This window comes from Marmota marmota, unplaced genomic scaffold (assembly GCF_001458135.2).
Source record: "Marmota marmota marmota unplaced genomic scaffold, marMar, whole genome shotgun sequence".
Lineage (NCBI taxonomy): Eukaryota > Metazoa > Chordata > Mammalia > Rodentia > Sciuridae > Marmota > Marmota marmota.
This window is the reverse complement of record NW_026000082.1, coordinates 33,217,380-33,242,893: the sequence shown is the minus strand read 5'-3', so window position 1 is coordinate 33,242,893 and position 25,514 is coordinate 33,217,380. Positions and strand designations below refer to the sequence as shown.

The following is a 25,514-nucleotide window of genomic DNA, read 5'->3' as shown; positions in this document are numbered from 1 at the left end:
ATAATAAAGTATTTTTTGAAAATGGGGCTGTGGCTGTGGCTCACTGGTAGTGTACTTGCCTGGCATGTGTGAGACACTGGGTTTGATTCTCAGCACCACATATAAATAAAATAAAGGTCTCTCAACAACTAAAAAAAAAAAAAAAAGAAAGAAAATGGTTGAAGTAACTTGTTTTGAGAGCTGGGCATGGTGGCCCTTGCTTGTGATCCCAGCAATTTGGGAGGTTGAGGCAGGAGGATCACAAATTTGAGGCTAGCCTCTGCAACCTAGCAAGACCTTATCTCAAAATAAAAAATAAAAGAAGGGCTTGGGATGTAGCTCAGTGATAGTGTACCCCTGGGTTCAATCACCAGCACCAAAAACAAATAGAAATTCAAAATTTACTACTTCTTGGAAATCAAGTCTGGAGAAACTATTATAGTCTAGTTTCAATTATGTTCAATTTTGAGGTGAGTTATTCTAAAGTAGAGAAACGAAAATATTCAGAGATTGGCTGTATGTTGTATAACCAAAATAAAATGTTTGCAACTGTATGACATATAATGTACCAGGAAATAAGTGTTAGTATAGTCCATGTGTTGCTTGATAAGAAGATGAAAGCATGACATTTACTTTTCTGACTTGGGACTTTTCATGTCTGGAGGTCTTAATCATCTATTACCCTGAGGTAATGGAAAGCACACAGAAAAATCACAAGATAATGATTTTGGCTTTCAAAATATACTTCAGAGTGTATGACAGAATAATAAATTAACATTTAGTGTGGAGTCAATAATGAGGAAGAACAAGGTTTAAGTCCAGTGAGGTATAATGGTCATAGGAGGATTTTATTTGATGAGTGTCTGTTGGAAGAACTGTTTATAGTGAATTCGTGCTGAATTGTAGGAATTACCTGTCAAAAATTACCTAAGCTGTAGTGCTAATAATTAGCAGAAATAGTTTTCCTGTGAGAAAACCCATAGAAACAAATGACTTAAAATGCCATTTCCTCTGGTTTTACAAGTAATATGAAATTTTAGAAAATTTGTGGAGTTTTAGAAAAATTTCAGGCAATAAAGACAAAACTAAAAACTACCTACAATTCTATCAAAAATGATAATAGTAAAAGCATTTTTGTTATTCCTTTCTGATCTTTTATAAATTTCTCACTTGATGAAGTACAGAAATAGCAAAACAAAACAAAAAAGTGTTTTTCCTATGCTTACATAGTCAGCACAGCTCTTCTGACATCAGATGTGGAGACCATTAAATCTGCTCCCCCACGCCAACCTAAGTAATTCTCTAGGAGATACCAGCTGGGTGTCCTATGATTTAATTCTGACACTGTCTACCTGGAGGTAGCAGGCAGACCCCACAGGTTCTGGCCCTTATTTCATGATTGCCCCTTACTTCAGGTGCCAGTCCCAGGCTCCAGGTTGTGACTTATCCTTCTGACCAATTGGCCATGACTTGGAATTCCTACAGACTCCCTCTTCAGGTTCCATTAATTTGCTAGTATGGCTCACAGAACTCAGTGAAACACTTTATTAGGATTACCCAGTTATTACAAAGCGTATGACAAAGAATACGGATGAACAGTTGGACGAAGAGATGCGCAGGGCAAGTTGTTGGGCGAAGAACATGAAGCTTCCTTGTGCTCTCTGGGCGTAGCACCCTCCAGTCCAGGAACCTCTGCACTCAGTGGTCTGGAAGCTTTCCGAATGCTCTTCCTTTTGTGTTTTACGGAGACTTCTTTACATGGGCATGATTGATCACATCATTGGCTATTGGTGATCAACTTGGCCTTCAGCCCTTCTCCCCTCCTGGGGTGGGCCTGAAAGTTCCAACCCTCTAATCGCACATTTGGTTCCCCTGACAAGGAGAGTTTTCCAGGAGCCCTAGCCATCAGTTATCTCATTAGTACACAAAAATGCATTTATCACTTTGGAGATTCCAAGGGCTTTAGGAGCTGGGGCAGAGACCAAATATATATTTCTTTTTATATCTCAGTATCACACGAGGTGACGTGGAACTTTATGAATTTTATTCCCCCAACCCCTCTCACTTCAATTCTATTGGGAAATCTTATCTGTTCTTTCAGTTTTAATAGGAATATCAGCTTAGTTTACTAGAAGTATAGGTTTTAACTCCTTTCAGTGGAATAAACAAACATAAAGTATGTTAATATGGTAAGAGCTTTTGATAATAGCAGTTCCTTTTATTCTAAGGAGGAAAATCAGTATTTTAAAACTAATTTTAGAAACCAGGGTGGGGTATGTAGCTCAGTGGTAGAGCACTTGCCTAGCATGTGCAAGGGCCTGGGTTCAGTCCCCAATATTGCCAAAAACCAAAACAAACAAAAAACAAAGTTAAAACACAGAATATAATTTATTTTATAAATCTATCTTTCTGTTTAATACTTTATCATCTAAAATAGTTCTTACTAGTCATGTTATGAACTGGATTGGCTCTATTTGTGCTTATGACCATGAAATTCTTCTTGGTAAGTGGTCAGTGGTGAAAGTCACATGCAGACACTTCTTCACCAGATATAGATGGACAATTTTTAATATATGTTCCTGAGGAAAATTGCATCTGGCACATAATTATTCGTGTGTGTGTGTATGTGGTGGGGGTCGTATTTATAAAAATGGTATATGTATTCCTTTAAGGACGTCTTTGTCACAAGTTAATTTATGATAATCTATTTGGTATTTTCAGTTTAGAATTTTTCAGTTGGTGACTTTTAGGAGCTGTGTCATCAACCAGAATATTGTAAATGGGAGTGGGTGTAAGATGCTATCTTTAACACTGAACATAACGTAGCATCACTCTAAAGAAGAAAAGGAGTTTCTTAACTTGAAAAGAAGAAAGGTATCACAGTCCAATCGAATGAATACATTAGTATAGATATTTAATACTCTGCTTTTCCCTTTTCTTAACTTTTGGTACTGGGGATTGAACCCAGGAGCACTTTACCACTAAGCTACATTCCCAGCTCTTTTTATTTTTTATTTTGAGACGGGGTCTAAGTTGCCCAGGCTGGCCTTGAACTTGAGGTGGTCCTCCTCAGCCTCCCAAGTAGCTAAAATTACAGGTGTGTACCACCATGCCTGCTTTTATTCTAAGTTAGAAAACAGGCTGGTTATTGTATTGATATATATTATGAGGCTAATACCAGGATATATTCTGTGTTAACAGCTGAATTTATTCCAGTTAAATTATTGTCGGTTTGGCTGAGGTTCCTTTAGTAGATTTGGCAACAAAACTAGAAAATAAATTGCTTTTCAATGATACAAAATCCTGTTGGGCTTGCTGAATTACATTGACATTTAAAATTAGTCAAAATCGAGCCTCTCTCTTACTCAGTCCATTCTGCTCTACCTTATGGAGTGCTACTTCCACCTTCACCTTCAGTAAATCTGTACTTTGCCTGTGAAAAGAAAAAAAAGATTTGCCAGCATCAGTGTAGTAGTGCTGATTGATGTAGCCACAGCCTGCTGTTATATTTGTGAATCAGTCAGAATGTCCCAACTGTGACAGAGAATGGACATTGTATGATGTATAGAAAATTCATCTTTGAAGAAGATGAATTTATGCTTTTTGGGTAGATATTGTGAATGAATGTAAGAATAAAAATGGGCCCAACAGATTTGAGTTTTTATTAATTTGTAAATTTTTTTCCTTTATTGTTTGTTGCTTTTTACTAATAGTTATACTTTTATAATGGATTTCTCATTCAAAACAGGAATCTTTTGCTATAATATTTATTCATAGCCAGTTGTATTAGGACTGGCCAAAATGTGAAAATAAACAATTTAGGGTAACTAGGCATGATGTGAAAATTGTGGTTGTTTGATATTTTAGATCCCACTTTTTTTTTTTTTAAGTTATAGGTGGACACAATATCTTTATTTTATTTTTAGGTGGTGCTGAGGATCAAACCCAGTGCCTCATGCATGCGAGGCAAACACTCAACCACTAAGCCACGATCCCAGCCCCTAGACCCCACTTTTTATTTTGGACTATTGATTTCCACTGATGACAGTTTGCGATTTCTGTAATACATAAATAATTGCAACTTGATTACTTGAAGGAGCAATTCTGCTTTTCCTTTTGGTGGCAACTGCATTTTGTTTCATGCTTATACTTCTCCCACCCCCAATACTGAGCCTGAAATTCTGACCCATCAAAATAAAATTGTGAAAATAGCCAACTGGCTTACATCTCAAAGGATGACTTGGGGTAAACTGTCCTAGTTCATGCAACATGTTTGCTATATTAAAGACATTTATGAGGGCAAATATGATATTAGCAATACTTCAGGTATTTTATATTTTTAATGTGGAATGAATCAGATGAGGTGCAGAAGTCTACAAGAGTGGCTAAAAGAAAAGCCTGTGTATACAGAGGATATGCAGAGTATAGTGGACAACAAAAAGGGACAAGGGAGAGTGCATAATCAGGAATCGGAAGGGCGCAGCTGCAGACATGCAAAAAGGAAGCCAAATTAATTGGTCAGTGTAACTTTAAATACTTTGCTTAATTATTGAATCTTAAATAGGCCTCCTTAATCCCTTAAGGATGAATGGCTTTCTTTTTGTTAGATGCAACTAGGGAATTCTTCCAGTGTTTGAATGCCATTAAAAATACACTTACTGTAGATGTACCATAAAATAGACTGGTCACCTTAAGGTTTAATTTTAGGACATTTCATATTCTTGTTAATGAGATAAATTGTTTCAGTTATATTAACCCACAGAGTAGAATGTATTTTGGTTTGCTACATATTGAAGCATTTTGGTCCGCTCCAAATGGAAATGTGTTTTTCCTGTTCTCTTTAAACATTCCAGATGCCTTACAAATATACTTGTGTGAATTTTCATAAGTACTATTCATACTGTATAAATTATATTTAATATGTCTCAAATCATGTGGGAATTTTGTTCCTTCAATAAAAAAGTTTAACACATACTCAGAAAACAAATCAATAGTTCTTAGAAAGCTGCTGAGGATTGTACTGTATTTACTTGTACTCAGGGTTGAGAATGAGTTATGGAAGCACTAAAGCCACAACTACATGAAATTCCCAGCAAGATTGGAATTTCTTGCGTGTGTGTGTGTGTGTGTGTGTGTGTGTCTTGGGGATTAAATCCAGAATCCAGGCACTTTACCACTGATCTACAACTCTAGCACCCCCCCCCCTTTTTTTTTTCATTTTTAGACAGGGTCTGAGTTGCTGAGGCTGGCCTCAAACTTCTGATCCTCCTGTCTCAATCTCCCTAGTCTCAGGGATTGTAAGCTTGTGCCACTGCACCAGGCTTGGAATATTCTTTTTTAGGGATGTTAATCACTAGTATCCTATCACTAGGATACTAGCACTTTGTATCTTTTCCACTACTTTTATATCATTATGTAACATTTGATACATAAAAAATAATATATGGAAAATGAAATGTAATTTAGGAAGCATAATAATAAAAGAGGGCTGGGGTTATAGCTTAGTGGTAGAGTGCTTGCCTAGCATGGGTAAGGCACTGGGTTTGATCCTCAGTACCACATAAAAACAAATAAAATAAAGGTTAAATTCTTAAAAAAAAAAAAAAAAAGAAGAGTCCAAAAAAAGAACAATAAAACACTAGAAACATTACCAATGCTTTTGAAGCTACCATAACTATTCTAGCGACTCCTATTAGAGATCATTGCTGCAAAGCATTTTGTATTTTACATTTATTTNTTTTTTTTAGAAAGAGAGAGAGACAGAGAGAGAGCGAATTTTAATATTTATTTTTTTAGTTTTTGGCGGACACAACATCTTTGTATGTGGTGCTGAGGATCGAACCCGGGCCGCACGTACGCCAGGAGCGCGCTACCTCTTGAGCCACATCCCCAGCCCCTATTTTACATTTATTTAAAAAATAATTTTTGAGCTAGAAGGATCACTAGAGCCCAGGAGTTCAAGGCTAGCCAAAGTAAGACCCTATCTTAAAAACAAAAACAAAACCCAAAAAACTGGGCACAGTGGCCTCTGTAGTCCCAGCAATGCTGAGGCAGGAGGATCACAAGTTCAAGGCCAGCCTCAGCAATTTAGACCCTGTCTCAAAAATCAAAAGGACTAAGGATGTAGCTCAGTAGTAAAATACCCTGGGTTCAATCCCCAGTACCCATAACAAATTACTATCTCACTGTCTATGTGCATATGTACATAATGTAACATATGTACATTTAAAAGTATATATACTCTAATAGATTCTATAAATATATTAGCTCATTTGGATTGTTTGTTTAAAATATTTTTTTTAGTTATAGATGGACACAATACCTTTATTTGCTTATTTTTAAGTGGTGCCAGGTGTCAAACCCAGTGCCTCACACATGCTAGGCAAGCACTCTACCACTGAGCCACAACCCTGGCCCCTGGATTGTTTTTGAGCTTTATAGCAAAGGTATACTTAAAATTCTTTGTTCTTTTCATCCTACATTTTTTCCTAAGAAATTCACTTATGTATGTAGCAATAGTGATCCACTTACTGTGGATTGATATTCCATTGTGTGACTGTTGTGTTATTAATCCATTTTCCTGGTGGTAGACACTACAATGGTGTAATAAATATTCCTGCACATGTCTTCTTGCATGTGTGTGCCTATTGGATGTGTAGGTGTAGTGTGTAAGCATCTCAAAGTTTCTTTAAGGTTGCTACTTAGAAGTAGTATTGCTCAGTCATAGAGTACATGTTCAGCCTTACAAGTTAATATCAGCTAGGGTACTAAACATTAGTATTTAACTTAATAATCAGAACAACCCATAAATATGAACAGTTTACTAAAGAAAATATAGCTTTAGAGATGTTATGTATCTAAGAAGCCCTATAGGTAGCAAGTGGCTGAACAAGTTCAGACCTATGTTTGCTTAACTTGAGGACCAGACTCTTGATTAGTAAGTTGTTTTGCCTTTCTTTATGGGTCCATAACTAGGCATTAGATATAGTATAATTGGGATGCTTTTTAGTGTGAATGTTTAAATCACAGATCTATTTAAGAGAATAAAAGCTATGTGTATATTAATAAACAAAACACTTTCTTGGTTCCATGAAGTTAGGGTTCAGTCTCCTAAATTTATGCTCTGTGAACCTTAACATATGGCTTCTATTGTGAAGGTCACAAGATGGCTGCTCACACCCAGCCAGCCATCTGTGTCCTGGGCAAGAAGACAGCAGGGGGAAGGGCAGAGGCCAAAGGGTAATGAGTTCCATTTACATCCTACTGGCTGCCTCTGTCAGAAAGGAGAGCTTTTTAGTTGGGAACATTCCACCCTTAATTTTGTTAAGAGGAAAAAAGGAGGCATCTTGGATAGGCATCTCACAGTTTCTGCACAATTATATCAAGGCCAGGTGAAGAAATATAAACTTCTTCAATTTTCCAAGGATAGAATCATAATTGTTGGTTTTTAATTATTGAGAAACCGTATTTATAAACACCTATTTCTAATGCAGGGTTTTGAGTTCTATCCCCAGCACTTCAAAACAAGACAAAAATACCTACTTCTTCATGTAATTAATAATCAGGTTGAACCTGATATCAGTATATCAGGTTATTAGGTTTGAACCATATGAAATTTTAATTTATTTTTACATTATCCCGATTTCTGGGTGTTTAGAGGCAGGGATTGAGCAAAAAAAGATACCTCCAAATAAAGTGATTTGAGGTGTATTGGAGGGAGTGTGGCAGGAGATGAAATACAGTACAGCAATAGCTTAGATGCTGATCGGAAAAGACTTGAAATGACAGGAAGGCTACCAAAAGAATTTGATCTGGGCAGACTGAGGTTGTCAGGAAAGACACCAAATATTTCTCGAAATCAGGAGATTAGGAGGTCCTTTGCTTAAAACACCAGGAAGCGACTTGAGGTTTAGTGTTGCCTATTCCTTGAAGAAACAAACAGGTGACCATGTGTCCTTACTCCAAGGGGGAGCTGAGAAAAAGATGTCTAGTCCATATTGGAGATGCCACCCAGGATAGGGTGGGAAAAAAATAAAATTGAAGTCTGAGTTAAACTGTGTCAAATTGAATTATGTAACGAGTCCTTAGGCTTATAGCTTACTACTTAATGGGGTAAAATAAATGTTTTTCCCTCACTTTTTTTTTCTTCTGTTATCAAAGTGATTCATGCTCATTGTTGTTAAGTCTGGAAAATATAGAAAAGGAGAAAAAGGAAACCATCATTACACAGGACGATAACTGCTGTTAAATCATGGCATTTTTTTTTTTTTTAGCAGTATATTTTTTGGGGGGAGGTTGGGTGCTAGGGATTGGACCCAGGGCATTTTATATCCTAAGCATGCACTGTACTACACTGTGCTACACTATCCTAAGTGTGCACTACACTACACAGCACCCACTAAGTTGTATATCTTAAAACATATGATCATAATGATGGTGTTAGGTTATCAATTTGTGTATTGTGTACATTTTGGAAGACATGTATTTTCAGACAAGGTTGCTAATCTAGTTTTTACCTTATTCCCATTTCTTCGTTTTTGTAAATTTCTTATGTAAATTGAGATGGAGATAAAAATATAATATATTTTCCTAGAAACAGTGTGAGAAATTTCACCCAGGACCCCAGCTGTGGTTTCTCCATTACCTCATTTAGGAAGAAGTTGATAGAGTGGCTCAAGGGAAGAGTGAACATATGTATACACTCCAGAACTGTTTAATGGCACCTGGGGCAGCTGAGGTCATTGATATAATTATCTATGTGGGCCTAGACACAATGGCAAAATACTGATTATACATTAGTTTTCTCAGAGAATTAAAAACTGTACAGCACACATAAGAATGTACTTTACGTAGCTCTTAAATTTCAAAGTGCAGCGATTTATTTATTTATTTAGTGGTACTGAGGATTGGACCCAGAGGCACTCTTACTGAACTATACTCCCAGTCTCTTTTTGTTTTTAATTTTGAGTCAGAGTCTCATTAAGTTGCTGAGGCAGGCCTCAAACTTGGGATCCTCTTGCCTCAGTCTCCCAAGTAGCTGGGATGTTACAGGCATGTAACACTGTGCCTGGCATGAAGTACCTTATTTAGATGTGTTTTTAAGCCCAAAGTCTTAAATAGACTAATTTTGAATACTTTCCTGACTCAGTTTTTCAGGTAATACATGTTATTGTCATGATTTTGCCAGTCTTTTAACTTCACACAGTTTAAAACCTGTAAATAAATTTGTGATACTTTTAAACATATAAATAGTTGACTGTATGCTATAACGAACCCCATGTATCTGTCATCCAGCTTAGACAATTATCAACTCATGTTGATCTTGTTTTGTTTTTACATCTTTCTGCTTTTCTTCCTCCTGGGTTGTTATTTATTTATTTTTTTTTTTAAATATTTATTTCTTAGTTATCGGCGGACACACATCTTTGTTTGTATGTGGTGCTGAGGATCGAACCCGGGCCGCACGCATGCCAGGCGAGCGCGCTACCGCTTGAGCCACATCCCCAGCCCCTTGTTATTTTTTTTGAAAACCTGACCCTTTTCTTTTTAAACTTTAAATTTTATTTGTTTATCTTTTTACATAGTGCTAAGGATCAAACCCAGTGCCTCACACATGCTAGGAAGCACTCTACCACTGAGCTGCAATCCCAGCTACCTCCTGAGTTATTTTGAAGCAAATCCCAGACATCATATTGTTTTAGCTGTTATTGATTTTGCTATTTCTCTAAAGATAATTACTTTTTTAAAAAAAATAACCATAATATCAGGCTGGGGATGTAGCTGAGTGGCACAGTGCTTTCCTGGAACACATGAGGCTCTGAATTCAATCCCCAGTAAAACACACACACACACACACACACACACAGAGAAAGCAAACAACAAAAATGTTACTACATCTAAAAAAAATTAAATAATTATTTAGTAATTTAGTATCAAATATCTATTTGATGTTCAAATTTCCCCTTATCTCAACTGTGATTTGTGTGTGTGTGTTGCAGCTTAAAAACACGTGTTTAAGTAAGGTACTTTGTGCCAGGCACAGTGTCACACACCTATAATCCCAGCTACTTGGGAGGCTGAGGCAAGAGAATCACAAGTTTGAGGCCAGCCTCAGCAATTTAATGAGATCTGTCTCAAAATTAAAATTGCTACATCCCAGGCCTTTTGATATTTTATTTTGAGACAGGTTCTCATTAAGTTGCCCAGAGCAGGCCTTGAACTTGCAATCTTCCTGCCTCAGCTCCCTGAGTAGCTGTTATTTCAGTTCCATGATAGAGTTGAACAGGTTTCTTGGTTCTTTGTATTTCCTTTAAATTGATAACTGAATTGAGACACTATGGACTCTTAAAACCAAAGAAAATCACATGGTGTTTTTTGCCATCTAAAGGGTTGCAGTTAATCAGCTGACTTCAGAAATCCCTGCTGCCTAGGGATGAAGAATAGACAAAATAGCCTAATTTGGGATCTCTTGCCTAGATAAATTTTGTTTCAAAAGGAAGCCTGATCCAGGAATTTATTGAATTAAATATTTCCCAGTGAAGATTACATTAATGTTAATTTGATGATTAAAGGCAAAATTAAAAAATATTTTTCAACATGAAAAACATGACTTAAGTTTATTTGCATAAGTTGAATCTCATTTTCATCTTGTAGAATTCGTGAAGAATGGGTAGACATTATAGTCTAAAGCCAAGGTTCTTAAAACTTATCGTGCATTGAAGTCACTTGGGGGACTTGTGAAAAATAATTGGGGGACTTTGTGATTCAGTGTCTGTAGGTATAGTCTGAAATTTGCATTTCAGTTGATGTTGATGCTACTGCTCAGGGGACTTTGAGAGTGATGAGGCTCAAGTTTAAGGTTGGCATTAGAATCATGTTTGGAGCTTTAAAAAAAATTCTTGAAGATGCCAGGCTGGGGCCTTAGCATCTGTATTTTTAACATTTCCACAGTGATTATGATATGTTTCACCAGGTTACCAACTGCTGCGGCTGTTTATAGTTTGTTCCTCCAGTTTCCAAGAAATGCACATTCATTTTTCATTTTAAAAACACAGATTTTTGATAGTTATAAATGAGGCAGAAGATTAGGGAGGATTTGTTGTTTTTTTATACTGTGTGATTTTTCATTGTTGTAGGAGGAAAAGTTAAAAAAAGTGCTAAATAACAATGGGCTATTGGCACCTGTTCTGGACAATCAATATTCATGTTCTTGTTTGCTCCAAAGCATAATTGCTATTTTAAGATTATTATTTTTTCCCAAAGGGAAATTGAAAATAGTTTGGTTCAAGATTATTCCTCAAAGCAGGAAACCCCTTTGTTTAACATTAAATCCTGAACTTTCCTTTGGCCAAGGGGTGTGTGAGCCGATGTTGAGTGATGACATTTCAGTCATATTTAGAGTAGAATTTTACAGATTAGATATGCCAATTAGTATGCTAAGAAATTTTAAGTTCTTGAGTTACAGATTCTAAGGAAAGGCTTGAACTTCATATGTTAGTACTTCTATTTACACTTCACGTCTCCCAGTTTTAGAGCTTAAAAAACTTTATCAATGTGAAAAATGTGCACAAGTGTAATTCAGCATCTTCGTGTTTAAGGCTGTGTTCAGTTTAGTTCATAGTCAAAATGCTGGAGCACTAAAAATATTGTATAAAATTACCTTCAGGCTATGTGTATAAAGTATGTATGAAAAATACTGTTTATACTTGGGTTCTAGCCCCAAGATATATCATTATGTGTACTTAAAGATTCTAAAATCTTTAAGATCCTAAAATCTGGGGAAAAAATCTGCAATCTGAAGCACTTCTGTTCCAAGCATTTTAGATAAAGAATACTCAACCTGTGTATATTGGGGCTGTTACTCAGTCGGTAGGTGGTATTGATGAATATGACTTTTTGAGTCATTCGTTATAAATTCTCGAAGGGTCCATAGTCTATTTGCAATGAAGTAGGTTGGTTATTGTTACTAGTGCTTCTCTTGCTAATGCAAACACACAGTTCAGTCATAATGGGTATTTGTACAAGACTGAAGGCATTTTCAAAGAGCCCTAGTGAGAAAGGGCAAGTCTTATCTTCCTATTTGTATTGGACTTGTAATTTTGTAAGTTGTTGATTTTTTGCTTTACAATCTAATGATTTAATTTCTATTTGTCTTCCATTTAACTCAATGGATGTAGGCGGGAACTTAAGGTTAATGACAAGTTGTGGAGAAGATGGACTAAGAAATGATGCTACATGGGAATTAGGAGACTGGACAGCGAAGGGAATGGAGGACCTGATGGGTGTGTGTGTGTGTGTGTGTTTCCCAGGGTTATTTATTTATTTTTGTGGTGCTGGAGGTGGAACCCAGGGCCTCGCACATGCTAGGCAAGAATTCTACCGCTAAACTGTTCCCAGCCTTGTTTGTTTTAATTACCTTCAGAAGCACTATGAATCTGACTAAAAACTATGGCTTTACAGAAAAAGCATAGCAAATTTGTTTTGTAGCAAACATCATAATTTTTTGGAATAACTTGAGAAAAAATTTTCTTGACAAATGTGAGTTACTAAAGGTTTGCTTTAGGACCATATTCCTAATTTGACTTAGTCTCAAATGAGTTGTTTCCTGTCTTGCAATTAGATATTTATGCAGAATGAGAAAGGGATGAATCAATCTGCAGTCAGTGTTGTGAGCCAGTTGCAGCTGCCACAGTAAAGTGCTCCCATTTAGCTATTAAAATCTTTGGAAGGCTTGCATGTGTAAAATATTCCTAATTTGTTAGGAACACACATGGCTGTGTGTGTATACATGTCATTGTGCAGTAGGCCGTTCTTTATTAGCAAAGTATAGATCCCTGTGGGGTACTAATTACAGCTTTGGCTAGCAAACTGCAGAAAGACAAATAACAAAGGCAAGGGAAAATAGATGGAGGAGAGAGGGAGAGATCTGGGCTTTGCTGTTTTACACCTCTAGCATAAATGAGACATGCTGTGAGTAAACACAGCTGTATGGAAAAATTAGTTTTGAAGAATTGAAAATAAATAACTACTAGCTCATTCAGCAGATCTACACTACACATCTCCATGAAAAAGAACTTTTTTTTGAAACTAGATGACTGTCACAAATTGACTTGTCTCTTGGAAATTTGCTTGACATATACTTTCATTTTTGTATTGTGTATTTCTAATATGCTTGTATTTAACACAAAATCACAAATGGACTTCAGGAATTTCACTATTAGAGAATTATATGTAAAATTTTGGGTTTTTTTTTTTTTTTTTGGTGGTAGTGGAATTGAACTCGGGCACTTACCACTTACCTATATCCCCAGCCTTATTTATTTTTTATTTTGAGACAGGGTCTTGTTAAGTTACCCAGACTGACCTCAAACTTGTAATTCTCTTGCCTCAACCTCCCAAGTAGATGGTATTAAAGGTGTGTGCCATTGTGCTCATGTAAAGTTTTAATGTTTACATTAGTGCAAGATAATTCACAGTAGAAATCTTCTAAAATATTATTTATTGAGCACCTACTATGCAATTCCTCTGATTAGATACTATGGAAGATACAAACATTTACATATATATAATCCCTGCCTTCAGGAATCTTGCAGTTTAGTAACACACATGAAATAATAGAGGACAAGGTAGTATTTAGTGAAATGCTAGATAATATTGTATAAAGGTGCTCTTTAAATTACAAGGAAAGAAGTCACTGAGTGTTTAGGGAAGACTGAGTTTAGGGAAGACTTCTTGGGTGAACTGCAATTTGAGTTTAGCTTTCCAATAGCAATAAGAATTCTATAGCAATTAAGACACGATGAAAGCGTTCCCTAAGAAGGACTAGACTCAGGGACTGGGATTATAGCTCAGTGATTGAGCGTTTGCCTTGCACTTGTGAGGTACTGGGTTTGATCCTCAGCACCACATAAAAAATAAGTAAATAAAATAAATAAAGATATTGTGTCCATCTTTAAAAATATATGTATATTTAAAAAAAGGAAAAAAGAAGGACTAGACTCAGAAGTTTTAGCTTTTGATATTTTCAACAACTGCTGTTTTGATTTTCATTACAGTTGTAGTGGCACATTCTGGAAAGGCAGTAAGCACTAATATATATCGTGTGAGCTTTATGGGATGAGGGTAGGGGATATAAATATTTTTCTTTTTATTATAACATTCCACATACCATCCTTTATTTTGGTCAGGATGGGAGAACTTGATTGGAATAAATGTCAGATGATTCCTCTTATATTCCTCTTATATTAAAAAAAAGTGGGGGGGACTAGATTAGTGTGAAGAATGGGTAGTAGGAATGTGGTTGTGTATAGCATAGGTCTTGTTTGGGGATTTTTGCCTTAAAGCTTATACTGGTGTGGACAGTGTATCACAGATAAAAGCTAACATCTTTCAAATCTGATTTTGGCAGGATAGTTCCACACTATGTAATAAAAGCCTTTCCCTTTAATAATACTATGCAGGGGAAGTTCGCGAATGTTGGAAATAGTTGGGTTTTTTTGGGGGGTGGGGGTGCTGTGGATTTAACCCAGGGGCGCTTAACCATTGAGCTGCATCCCCAGACCTTTTTATTTTGAGACAGGGTTTTAGTTAAGTTGCCTAAGGCCTCACTTTTTTTGCTGAGGCTGTCTTTGAACTTGGGATCTGCCTGCCTCAGTGTCTGAGTTGGATTACAGGTGTGTGCTGCTATACCCAGCAAGAAATAGTTTTTAAATGTCTTCATGGGGATGCTCATTGATTTTTTTTTTTTTTTCCAATGATAGATTGCTTCTAGAGAATCATTTTCCCTCCCCTATATGTAGAGACTGTCAAAATAGGGGGGAAAAAGACTGCTTAATCTGCCTGAGAAAAACACAGATAGCATATTTTTTTTTATATATATATTGGGCCATTGTTTTTAAGAACTGGTATTTAAAAGGGGCCCATCTTGCTATTAGGAAAAAAAAAAAGTAATTTCAATGAATATTTAGTTTTGTGAACTTGGGCTCCCCACCCTCAGTTCTTCATATCCTTTTCATACTCCTCTATTTTGACCCTTTACCATTTTCTTCATTGAAGTTACTTTTCTTTTTAAATTTTTTTTTAGTTGTAGATGAACACCAGACCTTTATTTTATTTATTTATTTTTATGTGGTGCTGAAAATCAAACCCAGTGCCTCAAACATGCTAGGCGAGCGCTCTACTGCTGAGCCACAACCCCAGCCCCTGAAGTTACTTTTCTAATTTTAGCAAATACCTTTCTGCACTGTTTGGATTATGTAATCATGGACATGTATTACTTTTACTTTACACAAACGTCAATGGGTATTATGTGGTCAGTGGGATTGATTATAGGATTATTTTTATATTCTCTATATTGAAAAAAATTGATGCTCTTAAAAAATTGTGTGTGGCCTTCAAGTAAAATCTGTGGCATTTAGATAGTGGAATATGGCACAACCATTGAAAAATGAGCTGGATGTTTATGAAATGAAGTTCAACAAATCTTAAGTAAATAAAGACACTTAGGTGGGAGGATTAATTCTGACTGGAAGGGTTAAGGAAGGTTTCATGGAAGACATGGCATTTTGGCTAGGCCTTGAAGGAGAGTCGATGCCGTCACATAGTGTGCCAAGCACAGGAACAGGAAGGTGCACGCTCTTGTAGGAAGTAGCATGTAGTTCCAGGTAGAGCTGGTGGAGAAGAGACTGGACCCGTAAAGTGAAGACAAATAGCAGCCACACAGGTGCAGTGTGGAAGGAGTTGGGATTTCATGCTGTATCTACTAGAGAGCCTTTAAAATTTGTCTTTTAATAAATTTTTTTGAATAAAAAAGTGACATAATTAAACATTTTTTCAGGTTAGATTTTTTTTTCCATGTTGGAGATCAAACCCAGGGACTTGTACAGTGAAGCAACCACTACCACTGAACCACGTCCAAACCTAAAACCTTTCTAATTGAGTTAATAATTATATAATAATTGTACACACTTATGGGACACAGTGTGATAATTCAATACCTGCATGCAATGAGTAATGATGAAATCAAAATAATTAACATTTCTGTCTCTTTAAATATTTATCATTTATTTTTGTTGGGAACTTTCAAACTCCTTTCTTCTAATTCTTTTTTTAAATAACTTTATTTAATTTATTTTTTAATATTTTTATTTTTTTAATGTAGTGCTGAGGATCAAACCCAGTGCCTCACATGTGCTCAGCAAATGATTTACCATTAAGCCACAACCCCAGTCCCTCTTCTAGTTCTTTATAAAATATATACATTTTTGTGAGCTGTCCTCAACTATGGTTAAATCTTTGTTTTAGGAAGACAGCTTTTGTAGTGGGAGAGAGTAGAAACATTGGCAGGTTATTTGTAGTTGACTTCAATGGATTAGAACAGAAAAACTGAAAATGAAAATAAGTAGTTAGATGCAGAGGTAAAATCAATAGGATTTGGCAACAGATTTTAATTGGGACAAAAAGAAAAATAGAAGAATTTAAGGTTTTGAGTTTGGGAAATGGAAGCTATACTCTTCTTGGCCTTCTTGAATGAAGTATATGGAATTGAGTCATACTTTTATTGGGCATAGTGGATTTATTATGAACCATAATAAAGACTTTGAGCTGTGTAGGTTTTATTACTTCTATAATAAATGGTCAAGATTGCTGTAACTTTGGGTTTCTGTGTCTTTTTCTTCCTTATGTGTTATTTCTTTACTGCGTATGTGTGTCTTATAGAATAATAACCTCTTCTACTTTAAATTTATCTTAGACAAAAAAGCTGGCTAGAATAAGACATAAGATAAAGGTAAATGGATTGACTGAGGGCCAAAGAGGGCTTTCCTATATAAAGTGTTTATAGTGCTGTTTATTTGAATTCCTATGACATTTGAGGTTTTAAGATAGATGACCTTAAATGAATTAGGTGTTAAGTGTGCTTGAAGTATTCTCCATATTTAGAGAGTATCCTGGTTTGTAAGCTATACTTACTAAGAATTAATAAAATTATAATTTGTAGATTGGCTGTTTTTCCATAAACAACATATTTATAAAGTGGCTGAGTGACAGACATATTGAATAAAGGAGAAAACGACACACTAAAGCTAGAGAACACTGATTTAATGCAAGTAACCTGGCTGGGAATAAAACACTTGGTTTATAGTCCCAGTCTTGCCAAGGTAGGACCTGACTAGCTTGTTACTTCTGCAATTGTATCCTTACTGACAGAACAGATAGCAGTTATTCTATCTCCCTCAAGAGTGAGGTAGCACTGTTGAGGAAATCATGTCTTTACATGAGTGTGGTAATATGTAATTCATTTCTCCAGGAATGCAAATTAGCACCTGTAACTCATGCTTTCTCTCTCTCTCTCTCTCTCTCACACACACACACACACACACACACACACACATACACACACACACGAGAGAGAGAGAGAGAGAGAGAGAGAGAGAGGGAGAGAAGAAGAAGAAGAAGAAGAAGAAGAGAAAAAAAATTCAACTTGTACCAGAGCAAATTACTATCATCACTCAAGTTTGATTCTGCTATTCTAGATCCAGGAATGCAATAAATCTTTAGGGTGCATTTTAAAGCTTTGGAGGAAACTCCCATCAATTTTTATTTTTTCTGTGATGAGAGCTGACTGGTTCTTCCTCTATATTAAAAAAACCCTTCATGGGTTTATAACTTTTTGGTAAGAATGACTTCAGTATACATGCTGTTAATTTTTAAGTTGATTTTTGCTCTTATTTGTAAGTAGATTTCTCTAGTTCATATTTAGTTTTTTAAATTGAGGTATAATTATATATAGTAAATTACATACTGATTGTACACTAAAGTGTCTAATCTGGGATTTTTAATATACTCAAAAGTTGTACAACTATCACTACTATCTAATTCTAGCACATTTTTATCACCTCAAGAAGAAGCCCTGTACCCATTAGCAGTCACTTCCCATTCACCTTTTCCCTAGCCCCTGGAAATCACTTATCTTCTGTTCCTAAGGATTTGCACAATTCCAAATGGAATTGTACAATATGTGGCCTTTTGTGTCTGGCTTCTTTCATATAGCATAATGTTTTCAAGATTCATTGATGTAGCGTATATCAGTACTTTTTTTCTTTATATTACTGAAAAGCATTCCCTTGTATAAGTATGCCACATTTTATTTATCCATTTGTCAGTTGATGGGCATTTGGATTACTTCTGCATTTTGTCTATCATGAATAATGCTGCTATGAACATTTATGTACATTTTTTTTTGTATGTGAACATACACATTTGGAATTGCTGGATGATATAGTTAAGTTTTGAGAATGGCCATACACTGTTTTCTGTGGTGGCTGTACCTTTATTTTTCCACCAGCAGTGTATGGGGGTTCTAATCACATCCTCTTCAACACTTATTTTTTTTGTTCATTTAAATTATAATCAGACTTTTGTGTGTGTGTGTGTGTGGGGGGGTACCGGGGATTGAACTCAGGGGCACCTGACAACTGAGCCACATCCCCAGCCCTATTTTGTATTTTATTTAGAGACAGTGTCTCACTGAGTTGCTTAGCGCCTCACCATTGCTGAGGCTGGTTTTGAACTCTTGATCCTCCTGCCTCAGCCTCCCGAGCTGCTTTGATTACAGGTGTGTGCTACCACACCTAGCTCCATTGTGGTTTTGAGTTGCATTTTTCTAAGAACTAATGATATTAAGCTTTTTTTTTTTTTTTCTCCCTTTTCGGTGGATCAAATCCAGGACCTTGTACATGCTAGGTCAGTACTCTACGTGTTATTATACTCCCAGCCCTAGCATCTTTTTGTATATTTATTGGCCATTTTGTATCTTCCTTGGAAAACCATCTGCCAAATTCTTTACCCATTTTAAAACAGGGTTATTTGTCTTTTTTATTGTTGAGTTTTAAGAATTCTTTATATATTCTATAGATGAGACCTTTATCAAATTAAGGTTTTGAAATATTTTCTCCCATTTTGTGGATAGTCTTTTCACTGTCTTGAATATTCTTACCATCAAGTAACACAAAAGTAAAATTTCTAGGAAGTCTAATTTGTCTGTTTTACTCAGTTACTTGTGTTTTAGCTGTCAGAGCTAAAATATTATTGACTAGTCCAAAATCATGACGATTTACACCTATATTTCTTCTCAGAGATTGTAGTTTTAGCTTCTGTATTTAGGATTCGTTGTATTTGAATTAATTTTCATGTGTGATGTGAAGTAGGGGCTCAAATTCATTTCTTTTGCATGTAGATGCCCTACTATTGTTTTTGTGGCAGCAGTTCTATCACTGCACATGTAGGACTCACATTGTTTTTAAATTCTAAGATGCTACCAGAAACGTGTTTGAGAGAAATGGCTATACATTTTAGCATGCTATTAACTTCTCTTCATCTTTTCTCTTTATTAATGCCAAGACTTTTAAAAATACAGGGTTTTTTTAACATAAACAATCAAAGGCAGATGATTAATCTTTATTTTATATTCTCATTAAAAGGGAAGACACCACAGATTCTAATTTTTTTAATAAGGCACAATTAAATGAATTAGCACAAATAAAAGTATTTTTTTTCCTTTGCTTAAAGTTTGAGGCATTTATTTTTAATGGAAGACCTTGGGGTTTTTTAGATGTCTTTGCATTCTTAGTGTTGTGTAGTTGATAGATGCCAGTAGTATCAGTTGAACTAAATTGGAATAACTTTCTTTACACTTAAAACCAATTTCCATTAGAAAGAAAAGCAGCTTGGGAGGCTGAGGCAGGAGGATCGTGAATTCAAAGCCAGCCTCAGCAAAGGCGAGGCCCTAAGCAATTCAGTGAGACCTTACTTTAGAGAAGTAAAATACAAAAAAAGGTCTGGGGGTGTGGCTCAGCGTTCAAGTTCAGAGTTCAATCCCCAGTACCGTACCNTCCAGCCCTTTTTATTTTTTGAGACAGGGTCTTGCTAAGTTGTTCAGGTTGGCTCAGACTTAAAATACTCTTGCCTCAGCCTCCTGAGTAGCTGGGGTGATAGGTGTGTGCTATTGTATCGTCTTTGTGAAACTGTAGCCTTGCATGATTAACTAAATAAAACATACAAGAATCCCTTTAAGTTACTGGTAATAATGGAGGAAAGAACAAAGAATTCATAGCTACGAGGCCTGGGTTTTGGCTCTGCCACTAATTAGCAATAACACAACCTAATTGTATCTCAGTGCCTTTGAGAGGAATAGATGAGGGTGTTCTTAATAGATTGTTACAACATTTTATCTATTTTATTTTTTGTGGTGCTAGGGATCAACCCAGGGCCCCCCACATGCAAGGCAAGTACTTTATCACTGAGCTTGCACCCGCTAGCCCTCAAAATTTTATTTTTGAACATTTCTGATGAGAGTCTATAGCTTTAGTCAGATTGTTAGATGGTTCATGACAATAAAAAGAACCACTTGACTAGATAATTTATGAATCTGATTGAACTTTAACATTCTATGGTACTTCATTATAACCTTGGTTAGATCATTTCATATATCCAAGGTTATGTTTTATGTTTAACATTGTTTTTGAAGACAGACTGAGGTTTAGCACATACGAGTGCTTTTGAATATTCTCTAGACTCCTTAACAAAAAATCAGTACAATTATTCTCCACTTTAAACCTGTTTTGGGGCTGGAGGCGTATAGCTCAGTGATAGAGTGCCTGCTTAGCGTGGACAGGGTCCTGGGTTCAATCCCAGCACCATCAAATGCATGCCTATCTTTTATCCACTTACCATTTTAGTAAGAACATGCCAGTCAATCCTGATTTCCTTTCTCTAAGGACTTACATCCAATCACTAAAGCCTGTTACCTTATCTTATGAATGGTGATTGTTAATATAAAGTATTTACCAAGTGTACCAATTAATATACTAAATGATTTACATTTTCTCATTTAATTCTTGCAAAAATACCATGAAGTAGGGATGATTTTATATATAGAGAAACTGAGGTTTAAAAAAAGTTAAAGAATCCACTGGAGATCCTAAATATTTGCTAGTAAGTGTTTTTTCCTAACTCTGAAGCTGGTACTATATAATATACTCTGGTACTATGATCCATATTGTCTTTCTTAAGTAGTTTTAAAAATCCTTTTTTTAAGCAACTTTGGTTCAAGCTGTAATGATATTTCATCAAACCTGTTATGAGGTTTCTATTAATTGTTTCTATTTCTTCTCATCTTCTACACCTACTCATTCAAACAATTCTCACCAAAAAAATTCTCTTAATGCAGGTTTTACTATGATATTACCAGGTTTAAAATCTTTTAATGGCTCCATATTTTACAAAGGTTGAGGTATAAATTCTTGAACATTGCAAAAGGCAGCTTTCTGTAATCCACCCCAACCTGTTTTTTTTTTTTTTTTTGTACTGAACCCAGGGCCTGTGCACGCTAGGTACCCCAACCTATTCTTAAACCTGTCATACCCTCCATTATTTTATGTCATACTGTATTTCATCACTGCAGCTATAGCTAACTGCTTTCCTCTCCTTCTCAGGTGCTCATGCTCTTCCTAGGTACTTGTCTGGGTCATCTCTGTTTCCTGCCCTCTACCTTCCTGCCTCATTCCCTCCTATGCATCCTTGAAGTGCAGGTTGTCTCTCACAGGCCTTTACTGACAGCTGGTTCAAATGCCTGTTCTTTTGTGCTATGCTTACTTTCTGAATATATTACTACACAATTGCTTACTCCTGCCTGTCTTTTTTAATAGACTGTGTACTTTTTGAGGGCAGAAGCCACATCTTGTTTTTTTTTTTACAATCTTGACCCTCAGCATGATGCCTAGAATGTTAGAATATGTTCAGTAACTGTTTATTCAATTAGTGAATGCAATTTAAAATATTGTTTACAATTATGGCAAAACTTTAATTTTCTTTTTCCCTCAAGGAGGAAAGAGGAAAATATTTAGTTGCTTAGTTAGGGGAAAAACCTTTATTGATATTGTAATTGTCACTGGGCTCTAGAGAGAATATTTTTACTGTTTTAACATTTTCACAGAACCTGAGTAACCTAGGAAAACATTTTATAATTTTTAGGAAGTTTTCAAAGCTTATTTTCTGCTGGGATTTAGTTCAGGTTGAGAATAAAGTGTTGGTCTGGAGTATATCAAAGAGAAAGAGGGGAATAAATTAGATGTAGAAATTAGATGTAGAATGAGGTAACAAGGTTTCTGGGTATCCAGTTTGGTTCACAATCTTCTTGGCAGCATTGAAATACAATCTAATTTTTTCAGAGCACATATAAATGAAGAATGACCTAAAGGTTAGGTGGGAATGGCTGGCCCACCTCTTTCTGGACTGAGATTCGGAACAGTTGACCCAGAACTGTACCCTTAGTGAATTTAGAGTATTGCCATTTGAGGTGAGGCTCATTACTCTGATCCCTTTCCAGTGCTGCCCTTGGCTATCTAGATTACATAAGAAAGTACTTCTTCATGGGACAGCATATTAATTTCCTTTTGCTGATACACAATGATTTTCAAAATTTTTTTCATAATTAAATTGAAAAGCATTCTCCTATGAGCTTACGTTTTTCTTTAAAATAATGAATATAAGAAAAAAATCTTTAGATGAGGGATACAAAAATTTTGTTATTGATTATTGGCCACTGTCAGTTTATTCTAAAAGAAGAAATTAGCATATCTTGATATGAAGTTTCTCAATATCTTGCATCTGTAAACAGGCATTTGTATTCTTCTTGTGTATATCTGGATTCTGTCTTTACCCTTTATCATGTGATCCCTATGCACATTTTAATTTTTTCTTTTTAGTCGTAAATGGATACAACGTTTATTTTATTTGTTTTTATTTTTATGTGGTGCCGGGGATTGAACCCAGTGCCTCACGCATGCTAGGCAAGTGTTCCAACACCCTATGCCATCTTTTATCATGAGGAAAGTAGTTTTGGGCCATTGGGCATATTAAAATCAGTTTCTTTCATTTGTTCATTTATTTGTTCAGTTGATATTTGGGGGACAGCATTGTAGGCACCAGGGATAAGCAAGACAGGCACACTCCTTTGCTCCAATGGAATCTATGTTCTAGTGGGGTAGATGAACAATAAAATTAACTTTTAAAAACTATATAGTATGTCATTAAAATGTAATAAATGCCGCAGAGAAAAATATAGCAAGAAAATGAAAAGTGCAATGGAGATTCCAGTCTTATGGGTAACTATGGAAAACCTCATTGAAAAGTGACTTTTGAGGAAAAACCTAAAGGGAGGGAGTCCTGTGGCTGTCAGAGGAAGAGAGAACAGCAAATACAAAGGCCCTGGTGGAGACATGCCTGATGAAACAGAGACAAGGCACACAGTATGGCTGCAGCAGACTTTGGCTTTTGTTCTGAATGACATGAAATGTCTTTGGAGGTGTTTGGAGGCGTTCAGTTTTCAGTTCAGAATTAGGTTATAAGGATGAATTTCTGCCAGGAATTTTCTTTCTTTTTTTTTAATATTTATTTTTTAGTTGTAGTTGGACACAGTACCTTTATTTGATTTATATATTGTTTTATGTGATGCTGAGGATCTAACCCAGGGTCTTGAACATGCTTGGGAACACTCTACTACTGAGCCACTACCCCAGCCCCTGCCAGAAATTTTCTGATTTCATGTTTTAGGAAAATAAATGTTTGGCTCTGAGTACCTCATTTGAAAGAAAGATACTGGGATGGTAGGGAACTAAGTGGTAAGCCATTTCATAAAAACAGTTGAAGGATCTGGAGATATTTAACCTTAGAGAAAACCAAGTGTGAGGGCTGAGCTGGTGTGGGTCATTTGTTAGGTAAAAATAGTTAAATATTGTTAGTATTAATTTGAACCACACAAAAGTATTAAAGCTTTGGCAGACTATTTATATGGAAACAGAAGTAGAGTTATTTTGGAAGTTTTAGTGGCTCAAATTAGGACCAGTGTGTGTAAGTATATAGAGAGGCAGATTTGGCCTCCATGTGATGGGAAGATATTTTTCCATGAGTTACAAAGGACAGGAATGGGCTATAGTACGTGTCCCTGCCATCAGTAGTGTCTAAACAAGGGCTGTGCAGCCCTGTGGTCAGCAAGGTATCTGAACCAATTCTGGCACGGAGTAGGAAGTTAGACTAGATGGCTTATTAAAGTCTTTTCCATCTTAAGGGTCTAGAATCTTCATTTAGTATAAAAACAAAGCTGATAAGCATGAAAGGATTGAGGTATTTTCAACTCAAAGATTTTGTTTTGTTTCCCTCACAAAAGGAATCATGTTTTTGGAGAGTTGTTTTACTCCTTCCTACCCTGTAAGCTGTCCTGGAATTGCTGTAAATTGAAGATGTAATGGATATTTGGTATTTGGTTAGTCTTACTTAATTCTCTCATATATATATATATTTTAAATTTATTTAATTTTTAGTTGTAGTTGGACACAATACCTTTATTTATTTTTATGTGGTGCTGAGGATCGAACTCAGGGCCTTGCACGTTCAAGGCAAGCTCTCTACCACTGAGCCATAACCCAGCCCCTCTTATTTAATTCTTTTTTTTTTTAATATTTATTTTTTAGTTTTAGGTGGACACAATATCTTTCTTTTGTTTTTATGTGGTGCTGAGAATCGAACCCAGTGCCTCACCCATGCTAGGCGAGCGCACTACCACTTGAGCCACATTTCCAGCCCCCCCTCTTATTTAATTCTTAAAGAGCCATTCCAGTTATTGTAGGAAAATTGTTTCCGGCTTTTTTTTTTTTTTCCCCAGTGCTGGGGATGGAACCCAGCTCATGGCAGGTGCTAGGCAAGCACTCTACCATTGAGCTACATCCCCAGTCCAAATTGTTGTTTTAAAGACAACTAGTTTAGTTTCTATTTATAAATCATTTAAAATTTTGAACTGAGTTTCATAGTATGTGACCTTCATCTACACAATAACTTTTTTTTTTCCCCCAGGTGGTTGAGTTTTGGTCTGTTGTTTTCAAGTATTTCTCATGCCACATTATTCATTGTTTCCTAGAGCTGTTATTACTATACTTGTAAATTATGTTTTCTAATATTTTTTAAATAATTAGCATTTTAACTTATATCTCTTTCTAATGATAGCTGCTGGGTCATTGTGTTGGGCTGGGATTTCATGATGCTGTGCTAGAAAACAGAATCTGTAGGAAGAATGATATCCAAAGGCGGTAGAGAAAGCATCATCCCAAACTGAAACTATATCCATCAAACAATAACTCCCATTACCCTCTCCCCTCGGTTCCTGGTAGCCACTATTCTACATTCTATCTCCACAAATTTGGCTATTCTTGATAACTCATGTAAGAGGAATCATACAGTGTAAGTAATTTTGTGTCTGGCTTATTTTATTTCTGTCTTCAGGGTTCATCCAATTTGTAGCATGTGTCAGAATTTCATTCTTTAAGGCTAAAGAGCTTTAAGTGAAGATTCTTTTTTGAAATGACAAAATCATAGAATTTGCAGGGAAATGGATGGCATTAGAGCAGATTATGCTAAGTGAAGCTAGCCAATCCCTAAAAAACAAATGCCAAATGTCTTCTTTGATATAAGGAGAGTAACTAAGA

The 25,514-nt window shown here is 35.9% G+C and overlaps 1 protein-coding gene across 46 annotated transcripts in view; it reads left to right on the top strand.

Moving 5' to 3' along the window:
• Epb41 (erythrocyte membrane protein band 4.1) overlaps positions 1-25,514 on the top strand; it is a 173,388-nt gene that overhangs the window by 38,070 nt on the left and 109,804 nt on the right. The gene's annotated exons all lie outside the window — the stretch shown is intronic.